Source organism: Nematolebias whitei, chromosome 17 (genome assembly GCF_014905685.2).
Source record: "Nematolebias whitei isolate Nwh7 chromosome 17, NemWhi1, whole genome shotgun sequence".
Lineage (NCBI taxonomy): Eukaryota > Metazoa > Chordata > Actinopteri > Cyprinodontiformes > Rivulidae > Nematolebias > Nematolebias whitei.
In genome coordinates, this window is record NC_056514.1 from 36,727,565 (window position 1) to 36,741,523 (window position 13,959).

Genomic DNA, 13,959 nt, shown 5'->3' on the forward strand with positions numbered 1-13,959 from the left:
ACATTTTTGCTATTCTAACATTTAGCTAGCCTTTTGTCACTTCTAGTTAGCTTTATGCTATTTTTAGGTAATCTTTTACATCTTGTTAGTCAGTATTTTACGCCTTTTATCTTTTAGCAACTATTCTACTATTTTTAGCTCCTTTCCGTTTTAGCATTTTGCCACTTTTAGCCAAACTTTGCTGCTTTGAGCTTGTGTGTTCTGCTTCTTTTAAAGTTTAATCACTCAGTTTTAGCTCCATCAGCGCCTTTAGCTGTCACTGAGCTCTTTGCGCTCACATTTCAGTTTTGTAGAAAATGCATGTTCTCTAATTAGGATCTGATGTTTGGATGAAACGGGTTTAAACTCATTTTTACCTGTACAAGTGAAATGACGGCTGATTTACGGTGCTTTACCTTAAACCAATATTAGCACACAGTCCCTAAAGAAAACTGAAGGGGCATGACTGAATTTACGAACCATAAATTACGTTTGAAAGCTCTACAGCTGGTCACTGAACGGACCTTGAGGTGTTTGGTCAGTCATAAAACAGTCAGCTGTTCTGAAAGTTTAACACACGCTCTGCTCTTCGCAGAACTTTGCATCATCAAGCCAGTTGGTGACGATAAACACGGCAAACAAACAAAATAAATCCATGTGATAAATCATCACTACTTTAGCTAATGAGCACGCCGTCAGATTGAAAACCACACGTTCATCCATCTGCATGAACCTCCTCCTCTTCTTCAGTTACATAAACTTATTTATTGTCCAATAAGAGAGGGGGGTGGGGGGCTTTATAATTTATGTTAGAGATTTCCAAACTCCATATAGAGTGAAGTCGAACCAACAAAGACATTTTTGTGCTTCCTGCAGGATGAAGGAGCTGATTTAGCTTCTGGTGGAGTAACTGAGCCTATGGTGGGTGGAAAACTCCTGGGAGAACTCCAGAACCATGAATCCAGCATTGAGGCAGATTTCTTGGAAGAAGAAGAAAAAACTTACACTCAGCTTTACTGCTATATTTTCTCCTTCCTTTCTGTTTTTTCCAATTTTAAGTTCTCCTGCTGCTCATTCTGCGCTGTAACCATTGGCACAAGAGGCAGACTGTCTAAACATCGAGAAGAATGAGGTCACCTGATGAAAAACTGCTTTTACTTGCGTCAGTCACCTGTCAAAAGTCATATAACACCAGCGACTGCATGTGTAAAGACAAATAGGCGACCTCTGACCCCCCGCATGGATTACATTTAGGTGGATATCAGTTTATGACGTGGACACAGACGAGACCTTATCCCCTCGTATGCAAAATCTTTCTCAGAAAAGCGGAATGATTGGCAAATAAACAGTAAATATCTTGGGTTAAGGGTGAAAAGTAATGATTTTTAACAGGTTTAAAATGTAAACAGGGTTTAAAAGAGTGGAAAATTGAAACAAATTTACAGGTACCTTCTGAGTCGGCTTCAGTTTAATTTATGAGGGATGCACTAAACTTGGCTTTATGGACGGTGAGGTTTACCGCTGCCATAGATCAATTATCCTTAAAAAAACAGGAAACACATAATCCGGCGTAAACCTCGGCGTGGCTGTAGGAGTGTGTGCAGAGTCACTGAGTTTGTGGGACTGATGTGCATCTGGATGTTTGTGTATCTAAGCGCGATAACATCAGACCCCTGCGTAGTGAGCTTTGTCTCCTGCGGATAGACCCCAGCGCAAAGAAATTAAAACATTTCACAGCTCGGTGTCGGTGCGTTCTCTGTGGCGTGGAGTCCCGCCAACTGGATACCCTGGCGCTCTGAAAACCACAGAACACTCCAGCTTGGCATGCTGGATGGCATGGCTGCCAATTACGAAAACATTCAAATCAGAACTTCCTGGAAAACCAAAAACCACGCTGTGGCAACGCTGCAAGACTGTTGGTGACATGCGAGCTGTAGCTGAAGTTTGGGGATTAATCAAAACCTGAAACGGATTCAAAATCAACCAATATCGGTTTTAAATTAAAGGAAAAACTGGAAAATCTTGTGGAAAACTAAAGAAAAGTTTTCTGTGAAGATGCAGCGTGAATGCTAACAACTCAAAACTTGCTGATCAAGCTGAAAATTAAAAGGCAAAAAGTGACCAAATATTGGCTAAAAATGTAAAGCACATATCAGCCAAAACCGACTAAAAAACAGTATCTAGAAGTTAAAAGTAGCAAACAGCAAGCCAGAAGGTAGCAAAAGGTTAGCTAAAAGTTGCAAATGGCCAGTCAAAACAAAACGCAGCAAAAATGTAGCAAAACATTAGCTAAAAGCTAAAATTGTAAATAAAAACTAGCTAGAGACATCAAAATAGTAGCTAAACTAAGACTAGAAAAACATCTACAAGTTAATAACAGTCTGCACGCAACATTTTTACCTCATTCATAAAACGCTAAATTCTGGGACTTTTCCGGGGACAGCTTTAGCAGGGGACAGGTCGTCCAAAACAGGGACTGTCCCCGAAAATTGGGGACGTCTGGTCACCTCAAATTAAACAAAGCATGAAGTGAGTGAGTAAAAATAGCAAAGGGTTAGCTAAAAGAAAAAAGCAGCAAAAAGCTGATTAAAAGTTGCAAAAGGCTAGCAAAAACAAAAAGTGGAAATGATTTTCTAAAAGCTAAAAGTAGCAAAATGATTGATAAAACAAACAACAACAAAAAAAAACACTAAATGTTAGCTGAAAGTACAAACCGGATTCCAAAAAAGTTGGGACACTAAACAAATTGTGAATAAAAACTGAATGCAGTGATGTGGAGATGGCAAATGTGAATATTTTATTCGTAATATAGCATAGATGACAGATCAAAAGTTTACTCTGAGTAAATGTAACATTTTAAAGGAAAAATATGTTGATTCAAAATTTCACAGTGTCAACAAATCCCAAAAAAGTTGGGACAAGTAGCAGTAAGTGGCTGGAAAAAGGAAATTGAGCATATAATGAACAGCTGGAAGACCAATTAACACTAATTAGGTCAATTGACAACATGATTGGGTATAAAAAGAGCTTCTCAGAGTGTCAGTGTCTCTCAGAAGCCAAGATGGTAAGAGGATCACCAATTCCACCACTGTTGTGCAGAAAGATAGTGCAGCAATACCAGAATGGTGTTACCCAGCGTAAAATAGCAAAGACTTTTAAGTTATCATCATCAACCGTGCATAACATCATCAAAAGATTCGGAGAATCTGGAACAATCGCTGTGCGTAAGAGTCAAGGCCGTAAAACTCTACTGGATGCTCGTGATCTCCGGACCCTTAAACGTCACTGCACCTCAAACAGGAATGCCACTGTCAAGGAAATAACAGAATGGGCTCAGGAATACTTCTAGAAAGCATTGTCAGTGAACACAATCCACCGTGTCATCCGCCGTTGCCAGCTGAAACTCTACAGTGCAAAGAGGAAGCCATTTCTCTCTCTTCAATGCCAGACCACATTCTGCAGCAATCACAACATCATGGCTACGTAGGAGAAGGATCCGGGTACTGAAATGGCCAGCCTGCAGTCCAGATCTTTCACCTATAGAGAACATTTGGTGCATCATAAAGAGGAAGGTGCGATAAAGAAGGCCCAAGACGATTGAACAGTTAGAGGCCTGTATTAGACATGAATGGGAGAGTATTCCTATTTCTAAACTTGAGAAACTGGTCTCCTCTGTCCCCAGTCTGTTGAGTGTTGTAAGAAGAAGGGGGGATGCCACACAGTGGTAAAAATGGACTTGTCCCAACTTTTTTGGGATTTGTTGACGCCATGAAATTTGGAAACAGATTTTTCCCTTAAAATGATACATTCTCTCAGTTTAAACTTTTGATCTGTGATTTGTGTTCTGTTCTGAATAAAATATTAGATGTTGGCTCCTCCACATCATTGCATTCAGTTTTTATTCACAAATGGTTTAGTGTCCCAACTTTTCTGGAATCCGGTTTGTAGTACGGATAACTGTGAAAGTAGTGAATGCTAATTAAAAATAGCAAAATAGTTCAATTAAATTCAGTTTGTTTATATAGCGCCAAGTCACAACAGAAGTCGTCTCAGGTCACTGAACAGAAACATTCATATATAAAATAATAATTTAACATTATTAGACTGCTTTAACTTCATCACAGAACTCATCTTGAGCAAGCATGACGGCAACAGTGGAAAGGAAAAACTCTCTTGGAGGAAGAAGCCTTTAGCAGAACCAGTCAGGACAAGCGGTCATCTGCTTCGACTGGCTAGGTTTGGTAGGAACAGATACATAATGGCAGGTCAAGAATCACACAAGATAGAAATAGTATCAAATGAAAACTAAATGAAAGGTCTGCCTCCCATTGTGCTTTTGGAAACTCTAGGGACCACAAACCTGCAGACTGAGAGCAAAGTGCTCTGTTAGGAAAATATGGAACAATAAGATCTCAAATATAAGATGAAGCTAGGTTGTTGAGAGCTTTGTAGGTTTGAAGTAAGGTTTTGAATTCAATTTCGGATTAGTTAGATTAGATTGGATTAGTTAGCCAAAAGTAGAAAAACCTCTTTCAAATAGTCTTTGAATATAATTTTAAAATGGCTAGCTAAAAGCCAAGAAAAACAAGCAAAAAGTCTCAAAAGCTAGCTAAATGTGCTAAACTAGCTAAAAGCAACAAAAGGCTAGCTAAATGCTAAAACCAGTATAAGAAAGCAAAAATTCAGACAGGTTATGGAGCAAACAAGCAAAAAGAACAATGTTTTCAAGGAGTGTAAGTGCTCAAATGTAATTCTATGGAGCACATTTGTAAATAAAGTTACTGGTAAATGTTTTTGTAAAGTCCATAACAAACAAACAAACCAGTGCTTACACCGTGCTTAATTTGACTGAACCATGTGGAAAAATAAATAACTGAGAATCCATAATTAATGTTTTTTTTTCCATTTTGTGAAACAGTTAAATCATTAAAGAATGTTATGTAAAAGTCAGTGATGGGCAAATGAAGGGAAGAGTGGTGGTGCAGAGGTTAGAGAAGGTGGGCCTGTGACCGGACTGACAACATCAAAATGCGGGTGGAAAGATGAAGCACCCACACCTTTCTCCACTCTCATTTGCTCCACTCTGGGCCCTTGAGCAAGGCCCTTAACCCCCACCACCTGCCCCCCCGGGCACCCTAGGTAGCAGCTCTCTGCTCCACACAGAGGGCTGTGGTAGCTCGGTGGTCTGTGGTTGCTTCAGGAAGGGCATCCGGTGTAAACACAATTGCTAAGTCTTCGTGCGACTTAGTTTGCCGTGGTGACCCCTGAAGAAGGGAGCAGCCGAAAGAAGAAGTGATGGGCGAATGAAGCTTTTCTGAAGCTTGTTTCAAAAAAATGGTTCATTCTGCGACGCAGTCCTCTTTGGCGCCATCTTGTGGCTAAAAGTATAAAGATCAGCTTGAAGCCGCAGCGTGAAATGAGGCGTTTCATCCTCGTTCTAATCGACTGAGCTGACAGTTGCTGGTTAAAATCCTGAAGTATTTCTGTCTGACATCAGGCACATTGTGATTTGTTGAACATTTATTGTTTGTGAGAGAAAGAATAAAGTTGTGGTTATTTGATGAATAAATAATTTTGATGAATGAGCGTTAAAACACGTGGCATGACGCGCTCTTTGCTCGTGACTTCCTGACATTTGTAAACACGTTTTTTTTATAAATCATATTTACTTCTCAACACAATACCTGTTTAGAATGAAGCTTGTGCTGCAGGTTTCCTGCCTAAATGACTTTATGTACTGAACCAGTTTGTTTACTGCGACATCAGATTGTAACTTGTGTACATGTTTTTCTGATTTTATTTTTTCAAGTGCTACGTGTTAAACGAACACATAAAGCACGTCAGGCTGGCTGACTCCATGTCTCGCTGTATGCCGCTCGCTCGTTTGTTATGGTTTGTGCAAATTGCACCGTTAAATTCCTCCACGAATCGGTCCACGATTCCCTTCCTCAAACTTTTGTGTCAAGTACCAAAGCAGCGGCGTCACTTCGGCCTTTTGGAAGCGTCGGACATCACTGATCAAACGAATCAAGCTTCAACACAGCGCTTCAGAAACACTTTTTTTTTTTTATACATGCCCCAGAGCTTCAGCTTCAGATGGTCCATCACTACTAAAAGTTTAATTAAACGTTTCAGCGTTTGACCGGACTGAGGTGGGATTTGAACGCAGGTTGTCAGGCAAGGACTCATTCCTCTTATCCATTATGTCAGAGAAAGTTAGTAGTTGTGGTTGGGGGGGGGGGGGGGGGGTTCTGCGTGAGACCTGAGCACCTGTGTCCCTAACCAGGTGATTAGTTCACCTGCTGCAGAGTCAGAACCAGGACTGTGAAGGACCAAAACTGAGGACACCCAAACTTCAAAGCTCTGCTCCCATGATCGAAAAACAAACATTTAAATAATTATGCTGTCATTAAGTATGCCATTATGTAAAAACGCCATACTTTAAGTCATGTTGAAAAACAATCTTGAATGCAAACCTATATTTTATATTTATAAAACCAAGTTATTTCTCGTAATTATAATTACCAGTATATTACCTATGTTAGAATGCAGATCAATAATGTAATCATTGGACCATTGTGATTGAATTCATACATTATTAAAGCAGCTGCACTTTAAGCTGAAGCGTATGGGGGCAGGGTTTCATCAAATCAAAGCTGCCGACACGTCTACATTAAACCTCTATGCAGTTATAAGTTTAATTAAAGCTTAATATTTAAAAAAAATCAAACACAGTGCAAGCGCCAAACGTCAGCCAGCACCACGTTTGTGCTTAAAAATTAGAAATTATTTAATTTAAAATAATTATTTCAGCAAGTTTTAATATAAAAACTGGTGTTTGAGATATGTTGCAACCCGACGCATGGAAAAGCGTTTTCATCCACCTTCACCTCATAGACCAGATAATAAACGTTCTGCAGGAGGTAACTGAAGCAACAAGCCAACTCCTCCTTGAAAAGACAAGCAGGCGTAAAGCGTCTTCTCATTATTCGAGTTATTTTTAGCCGGTGCAAGGTTGTGTGTTAATCTGAAGTGGCCTGCCATAGCTGGGGTTGAAAATACTCCGGCTTGTTTCCACATAAGTGGAGTTACGCAACCCCTGTTGATGGTGGAGATGCCATCGGTATTAAGAAGTCCCTGTTATGACAAGCAGGACATGAAGACCAGCCAACATTCGCACCAAACCAGGCGACCGAGGCCGAGCACGGGAATGAACAGAGTTCTGGTGTCACAGATTTAGAAAGTCTGGACAGGGTTTGTGTAAGAACCCGTCGGTGTGGACAGACTGCGGCATCTGCAGGAATGTTCGGCTAAAAAAAGAAAAAAAAAAAACCTGAAAAAGTACGGCAAGAGAAAAAACTGATCCAGTCACATTACTCAAGGCCTGAAGGTATATTTGGTCGGGGTCAGAGACTGCTTTACATTTACAGAAATAAGAACTTACTGGTTGGCTTAAAGCTTGGGTTTCCATTTTTATAGTTATTTAAAATTGCTCTCTGCATAAACAAATTTAGACAAAGTTTAAACTGCATTTTTATTTATCCGTGTTGGTATTTTTGTGTCGACTGTGGCAAAATAAATTTGATCCAATCCATCGGTTTTCTTATAAAGAATTATACTTTTGCACTGTCCCTGACAAATATACACATTATTATTATTAGTCTTTAAGACTTGTCAGTTTTGGAAAAGATAGTTCTGACTAATTGGACTTTTTGGTCAAACTCCATCCTATAAAAAAAGATCTTCACTTCACTCGCAGACTGCAGGTTTACTTGTGGTTCCTATAGTTTATAATAATAGAATTAGAGGCAGAACTTTCAATTTTCAGGCTCCTCCTCCAACCAACATCCAGTTTCTGTCCATGAAGTTGACACCCCGTCTACTTTTAAGACTTGGATGAACAAGTTTCTTTATTAAAAACAAATCCTATAGTTAGGCTTAGCTTTGGTTTCTCAAGCTATAACTTAGTTATGCTGTTACAGGCTTAGACAGCTGAAGGAAAAACTGACCACATTTCCTCACTCTGATGATGTCTTTACTCGTTTGGTTTGTTCGTCTCTTTCCTGACCTCTAGGACCCCAGCGGGGCAAGGCAGACCCCGTCCATCCTGAGCCTGGTTCTGCTGGAGGGTTCTTCCCGTTAAAAGAAAGTTTTTCCTTTCCACTGTCGCCAACATGCCGCTCAGGATGAAGAGAATGTGACAAAAGGGGAATGTGGCCCAACCTGCTTGCTTCCTTAGATTGAAACTTTTACTACTTGATATTTCATAATGTTCTTAATGTGATATTTTATTGTAATAGAGACTAATTGACTGTAAATGGAATTAAATCCGTTTTGATCTGAATTGGAGTCATGATTTGGGCTTTTACGTCTTTGGATTGTTCCAATATTTAATCATTTCGATCCTCTCTCACTCATTTTTTTAGTCTATTTCTTCCTTCTAATTACCAAATGTACATATTTAAAATGGTTAAATTATTCTACGGTGAACAATTCTATTTGATAAACAGTAACTACAAGCCACTACATTATTTAATTTTAGTAAATTTTGCATAAATAAAACCAATTTTTCATATTTAGTTTTGAGCACGTGATCACAGATCTCTCAATATTTTCTGAAACAGATCCATTCAAGAAACTAGAGGTTGGATATTTGGCAGCAAACTTAAGATTTGTAAAATTTGTATTATTTGTTGGGATAAGTAAAACATAAGGCTTTAGAGGCACAAAATAGCTATTACTTCCTAAATTACCCATTTTTTTACAGCACTGAAATAAAGTGGGTTGTTTTTTTTGCTTGTTTTGAGTTGTTTTAAAAAATATAAAAAGAAAAATTGGAATATAAAAATGAACTTTTCAGAATGTTTTCTAGTTGCCTTAGGTGGAGGTGTTCAAGTATCTGGGTGTCTTAATCACAAATGATGGTAGGATGGAGCAGAAGATGAATCAATGGATAGAGCTTTGTCCTCAGTAATGAGGGCGTTGCTTCGGTTGGTCATGGTGAAGAAAGAGTTGAGTCAAAATGCAAAACTCTGGATTTTCTGGTCCGTCTACGTTCCATCCCTCATCTGTGGTCATGAGGTTTGGACAGTGACCGAAAGAACGAGATGCCAAATACAAGCAGCCAAAATGAGCTTCCTTCTTGGGGGAGGGGGTGTGAGGAGCCCTGTAGTTCAGGAGTGGACCTCCTGCTCCTCTGCAGCGAAAGGAGTCAACTGAGGCGGTTCAGGCATCAAATCAGGATGCCTCCCTTTGGAGGTTGTCCAAGCATGTCTCAATGGTGAGAGACCTTGGGGCAGACCCAGAATGCACTGGAATGATTATACTTCCTCTCTGGTCTGAACGCCTCGAGATCCCCAAGGAGGAGCTGGAGAAGGTCGCTGGGGAGAGGGATGTCTGGGTTTCTGTCCTGGACCTGTTGCCTCAATGTGGTAAAAGATGGAGATGGAGTTAAAAAGACAAAACAAATATCCCTTAGAAGAGCCTCAAAGGCTGAAATGTGATCGCAGCTGACAAAAATAATTCATATTATGTAAACTGCAACCATTAACCTTTGGTGGAATCCTGAATATAATTATCATATCCAAATATCTGCCTGGACTTGTTTTGGATCGTGTTCAGGAACCAAAGGAGAGGTTTCCACCCTCTTCCTGCCATCAGCTTATTTTGAAAACTCCGTTAAAAGGCCATAACTCAAGTGTAACACACGTCGGCAGAGAGGAGCCCTGCAGGTAAAGACCAGAGTTCACCGAGGCGTGTTGACGACACGTGAGAACCCAAACTGCTGCAACATAACCAGACAACTGTCAATCACAAGCTCCGGCTGGGATTGAGGTCAGAAGCAAGGCTGGTGTGGGCGGGGGGGGGGGGGGGTGAAAAGGACTGACCTCACAGCTGCAATACTGACATACCTGTCATGACTGACACATGCTGTGCAAAAACATGCACGTAGGCACTTACACTAGCACAATGTCGCCTTTAGATGTTTGCAGGTGAAAACTGTGGTGGTAGTGTGCTCATTCCAAGAAAACCCCGACGAGCTCTGAAAATGGAGCGGGCAGAGGGAGGTTAGCCATTAATCTCATAATAAGGCCCGAGGAGCCAAACCGAGCCTCTGACTGCTGCTCCTGCTCCAAGAATCTGACCCGACCTGTGGCGCCCGACTAATTACCATTTAGCTGCAACACTGCACCATCTCTAATGTATTTCAATCACAAGAAGTGGCACATTTGTGTTCATCTCGCTGCAGCACTTTCTATCAATCTAGAATACTTTTAATTCTTAGTAATCGGGCATTTTGCACATTGTTTTTATTTGTTTATTGTATGAAAAGGTAATCAAGCATTTACAGTTGATGTTTTTTAGTATGCATTTGCTAAATATCTTCTTCTGCAGGTTGCGCCATTTTACCCGTTCATAAATCAAAAATATTCAGCTCGTTGTGGAGAAGAGTGCTACGACTTTTTTTTTTTTGGTGACTTTTATACTTTCTCAAAGTATCTGACTTTATTTTACCAATAAAAAGCCCATAGAAATACGAGATCTTTAAAATCTGCTTCAGCAAACTCGCTCTAGCTCGTCTTTTGCTGCTTTCAGCTTTTAGGTAGCACTTTGCTATGTTAGCTTTTAGCTAGTGTTTTGCTAATTTTATCAAGCCTTTTACAACATTTACATAGTCTTTTGCCACTGCTAGCTTTTAGTGAGCCATTGGCTAAACTACCTGTCGTTTTTAGCATCTTGATAGCATTTTGCTTGTTTTAACTAGTCTTTAGCTTCTTTTAGCTATTCTAACTTCTAGCGGGTCTTTTGCTAGTATTTAACATTAGTTTTTCTTCTTTTAGCTAGAACATTGCTACTTTAGTTTTCAGCTAGCATTCGACTACTTTAAAGTTTTGGTATGTTTAACAAACTTTTTGCCACCTTTACCTAGTGTTTTGCATTTAGATAGCATGTTGATATTTTAGCTTCTAGCTAGATTTGCCATTTTTGCTGTTAGCTAGTGTTCTGTCACTTTTAGAAAGTCTTGTGCAACTTTTACCTAGTCTTTTTGCTACTGCTAGCTTTGAGCAAGCTTTTGCCTTTTTAACTTTTTTTGGTTATCATTTAGCTTCTTTTAACTAGCCTTTTGCTACTTAGCTAGCTTTTTGTGACTTTTAGCTATTTTAGCTTTCATTTTTCTTCTTTTGACAAGAACATTGCTACTGTACTTTTGATTTGCAGCTAGCATTTCACTACTTTTCGCTATTGACCTGCATCTTTTAGCTAAGGCTCAGTTTCTTTAAGCTGACAGACTCATTAAGCTGACACACCTTATTCATCTCTGTCCTTCTAATCTATTAACAGTGTAGTTTGTTGTTATTTACATGACACGGTGTGGTTTTTGTAAACAATGAAGTCAGTTAAATCCACCAAAATAGAAAGGCTAAAATTGCTGAGTTGTGTGATGTTTCCGAGATCCTCCCCGCAGGAATGATCACAAACTAGAACAATGTCCCCTTTGTTGCAATAATTTGAGCATTAGCTTGACCCGAGACACCTTCCAGCTGGCGTCTGAGCAGTCTCGGGTCCAAGTAAACACAGATGAGAGGACATACTTGCTCCGATCTGATCAAATAACCCTGCGAGTGACGCAACGTTTGGAATGGAACGGGGTATGCAGGGGTGGGGGTTATTCTTACAAGGAGCATTTGAGGATATGGGTTTGAAAGGAACAACACTGTGTCCTGCTCAGGAGATCCAGTGAACCATAGAGAGATCACAAGATGCCTGAAGGACACGGTTTGTAAAAAAACAACATTTCAACACAACTACTTGAGTAAAAGCAAGACAGAAGGAGCTTTCTGATGTAGATATATTTTAGAGACGAAGCATGGTGCCGTTAGCGGTATAGTCTACGGTTTGTTTTGTTTTAATGCTGCAACACCGATCAATTTATCTGCCTAATGGTCAACAACTCAACGCTCAGCTGATGTGAAAAACTGTCTTTATCCGTCTTTGTCTTTTTGTGCAAACAAACAACTATATTTAGTGGTTTTAGATTAAAAGCCGTCAATAAATGTTGCTGTTTTTTTAAGTACACCGACAGCGCAGACATAACAAGCCGCCATGTTTTATTTTAATTGAGATTTTTCAGTTTTATGCAGTAAATCTGATACTCCATCTGTCCATAACTGCAGTGAAGGTATATTTGATCTTTTTGGCTGCTGCGATTTAAAAATTTAAATAAATTGTGGTGAATAGATGCATTTTGTTGGTAATTTTCAGTTCGATTGTAAAAAAAAAAAAAAAAAAAGAAACTAAAAAAACATTGTATCTGGTGCAAATCCTCAATTTGGAGGCTTTAAACGAAACATTTGTTTCCCCTCGAAAGAACGGAAAACACTTTTTTTTAAATCACCGATTTGAAACGCTTTCATTTTCTAAACCACTTCAAATGAACTCAGAAACCCCACAGCCCTAATATTTGACGTCGTGTTGAGATGAACGTAAGCTGCAGTTTACGGAGTACAGGCCTCGGCAAGTTCATGACAATACGGTACATACAAATCAGGTTTGAAGAACCCTCTGGGTGGATTAAGTCAACTTCTTGAAAACCTTGGAAAAAACGTTTGAAAGTGCCTTTTTCTGAAATTTTCTGAGCACTTGGTACCGAATGTTCCCACCCTTTTAAATTACAGTTTTTAAATTGAACACTTTGTACACAAACTGAGGGATTAAAACAGCAGCTCCACTTTCTACAGGCTCTACAACACAAGAGCACAGACAAATGTTTTTTTTTAAAGCATTAAAACTCCAGAAATGATTTTAAAACGGCAGTTTTGTTCCGATTAATATATTTAATCTAGATTAATTTGATACACCAGCTGACTTTGTGCTCTCCAAGCTGTTCTTATTTCAAAACATTCAGCTCATTTAGATGAGCGCTATTTTTTTTTTTTTTTTGTAACATTACAGTTTTCAAAATAATAATTAAATTTATTAACAAAATATTTTTCTCAGATATGCAATGAAATCTCATTGATCCCGTCAAAAACTGTTCTCTTTGAAATCTGCTTCAGGGCTTTAGTTTTGCTTTCTTATAACACTTTGTTTTCAGCTACCATTCTTCTACTTTTAGCTTTTAGCTAGTCTTGCTACATTCAGCTTCAAGCTAGCATTTTGCTGCTTTTAGCTTTTAAGTAGTTTGTTACTTTTCACTTTTAGCTGACCTTGTTATTTTTAACTTCTGACTGTCTTTTAAATACAAAAAGCTTTTAGCTAGCCTTTTGCTTCTTTAGCTCTAGCTAGACATTTGCTACTTTTAGCTTTTTATTAGTTGTTTGTTACTCTTAGCTTTTAGCTGACCTTGTTATTTTTACCTTCTGTCTTTTTACAACTTTCAGCTTTTAGCTAGCCTTTTGCTTATTTGGCTCTAGCTAGCCTTTTTGCCACATTTAGCCTTTTGCTGCTTTTAGTTAATGTTTTGCTGCGTTTAGCTTAAAGCTAGTCTTTTTCTACTTTAAATTTTAGCTAGCCTGTTGTCACTTTTTAGCATTTAATTAGTCACTTATTACGTTTAGCTTTAAGTTTGCCTTTTGCTTTTAGCTTTTAATTAGTTCGTACATTTAGCTGACTTCGTTTTTTCCTTCCGAGTGACTTTTTAAAATTCTTTAGCTTTTATCCAGCCTTTTTCTTCTTTTGACTTCTAACTAGCCTTCGTTACTTTTAGCTTTAAGTTTGCCATTTGCTTTTAGCTTTTAATTAGTTCTTACTTTTGGTTGACCTATCTTGTTATTTTTACCTTCTGAGTGACTTTTTAAAACGTCTAGCTTTTAGCCAGCCTTTTTCTACTTTTGACTTCTAGCTAGCCTTTGGTACTTTTAGCTTTTAGCCAGCCTTTTTCTACTTTTGACTTCTAGCTAGCCTTTGGTACTTTTAGTTTTACACTAGCCTTTTGCTACTTTTAGCTTCAAATTGTTACTTTTAGCTTTACATTAGCCT

At 38.9% G+C, this 13,959-nt stretch overlaps 1 protein-coding gene across 1 annotated transcript in view; it reads right to left on the bottom strand.

Annotated features, from left to right (window-relative positions):
- wnk4a (WNK lysine deficient protein kinase 4a) overlaps positions 1 to 13,959 on the bottom strand; it is a 68,483-nt gene that overhangs the window by 42,468 nt on the left and 12,056 nt on the right. The gene's annotated exons all lie outside the window — the stretch shown is intronic.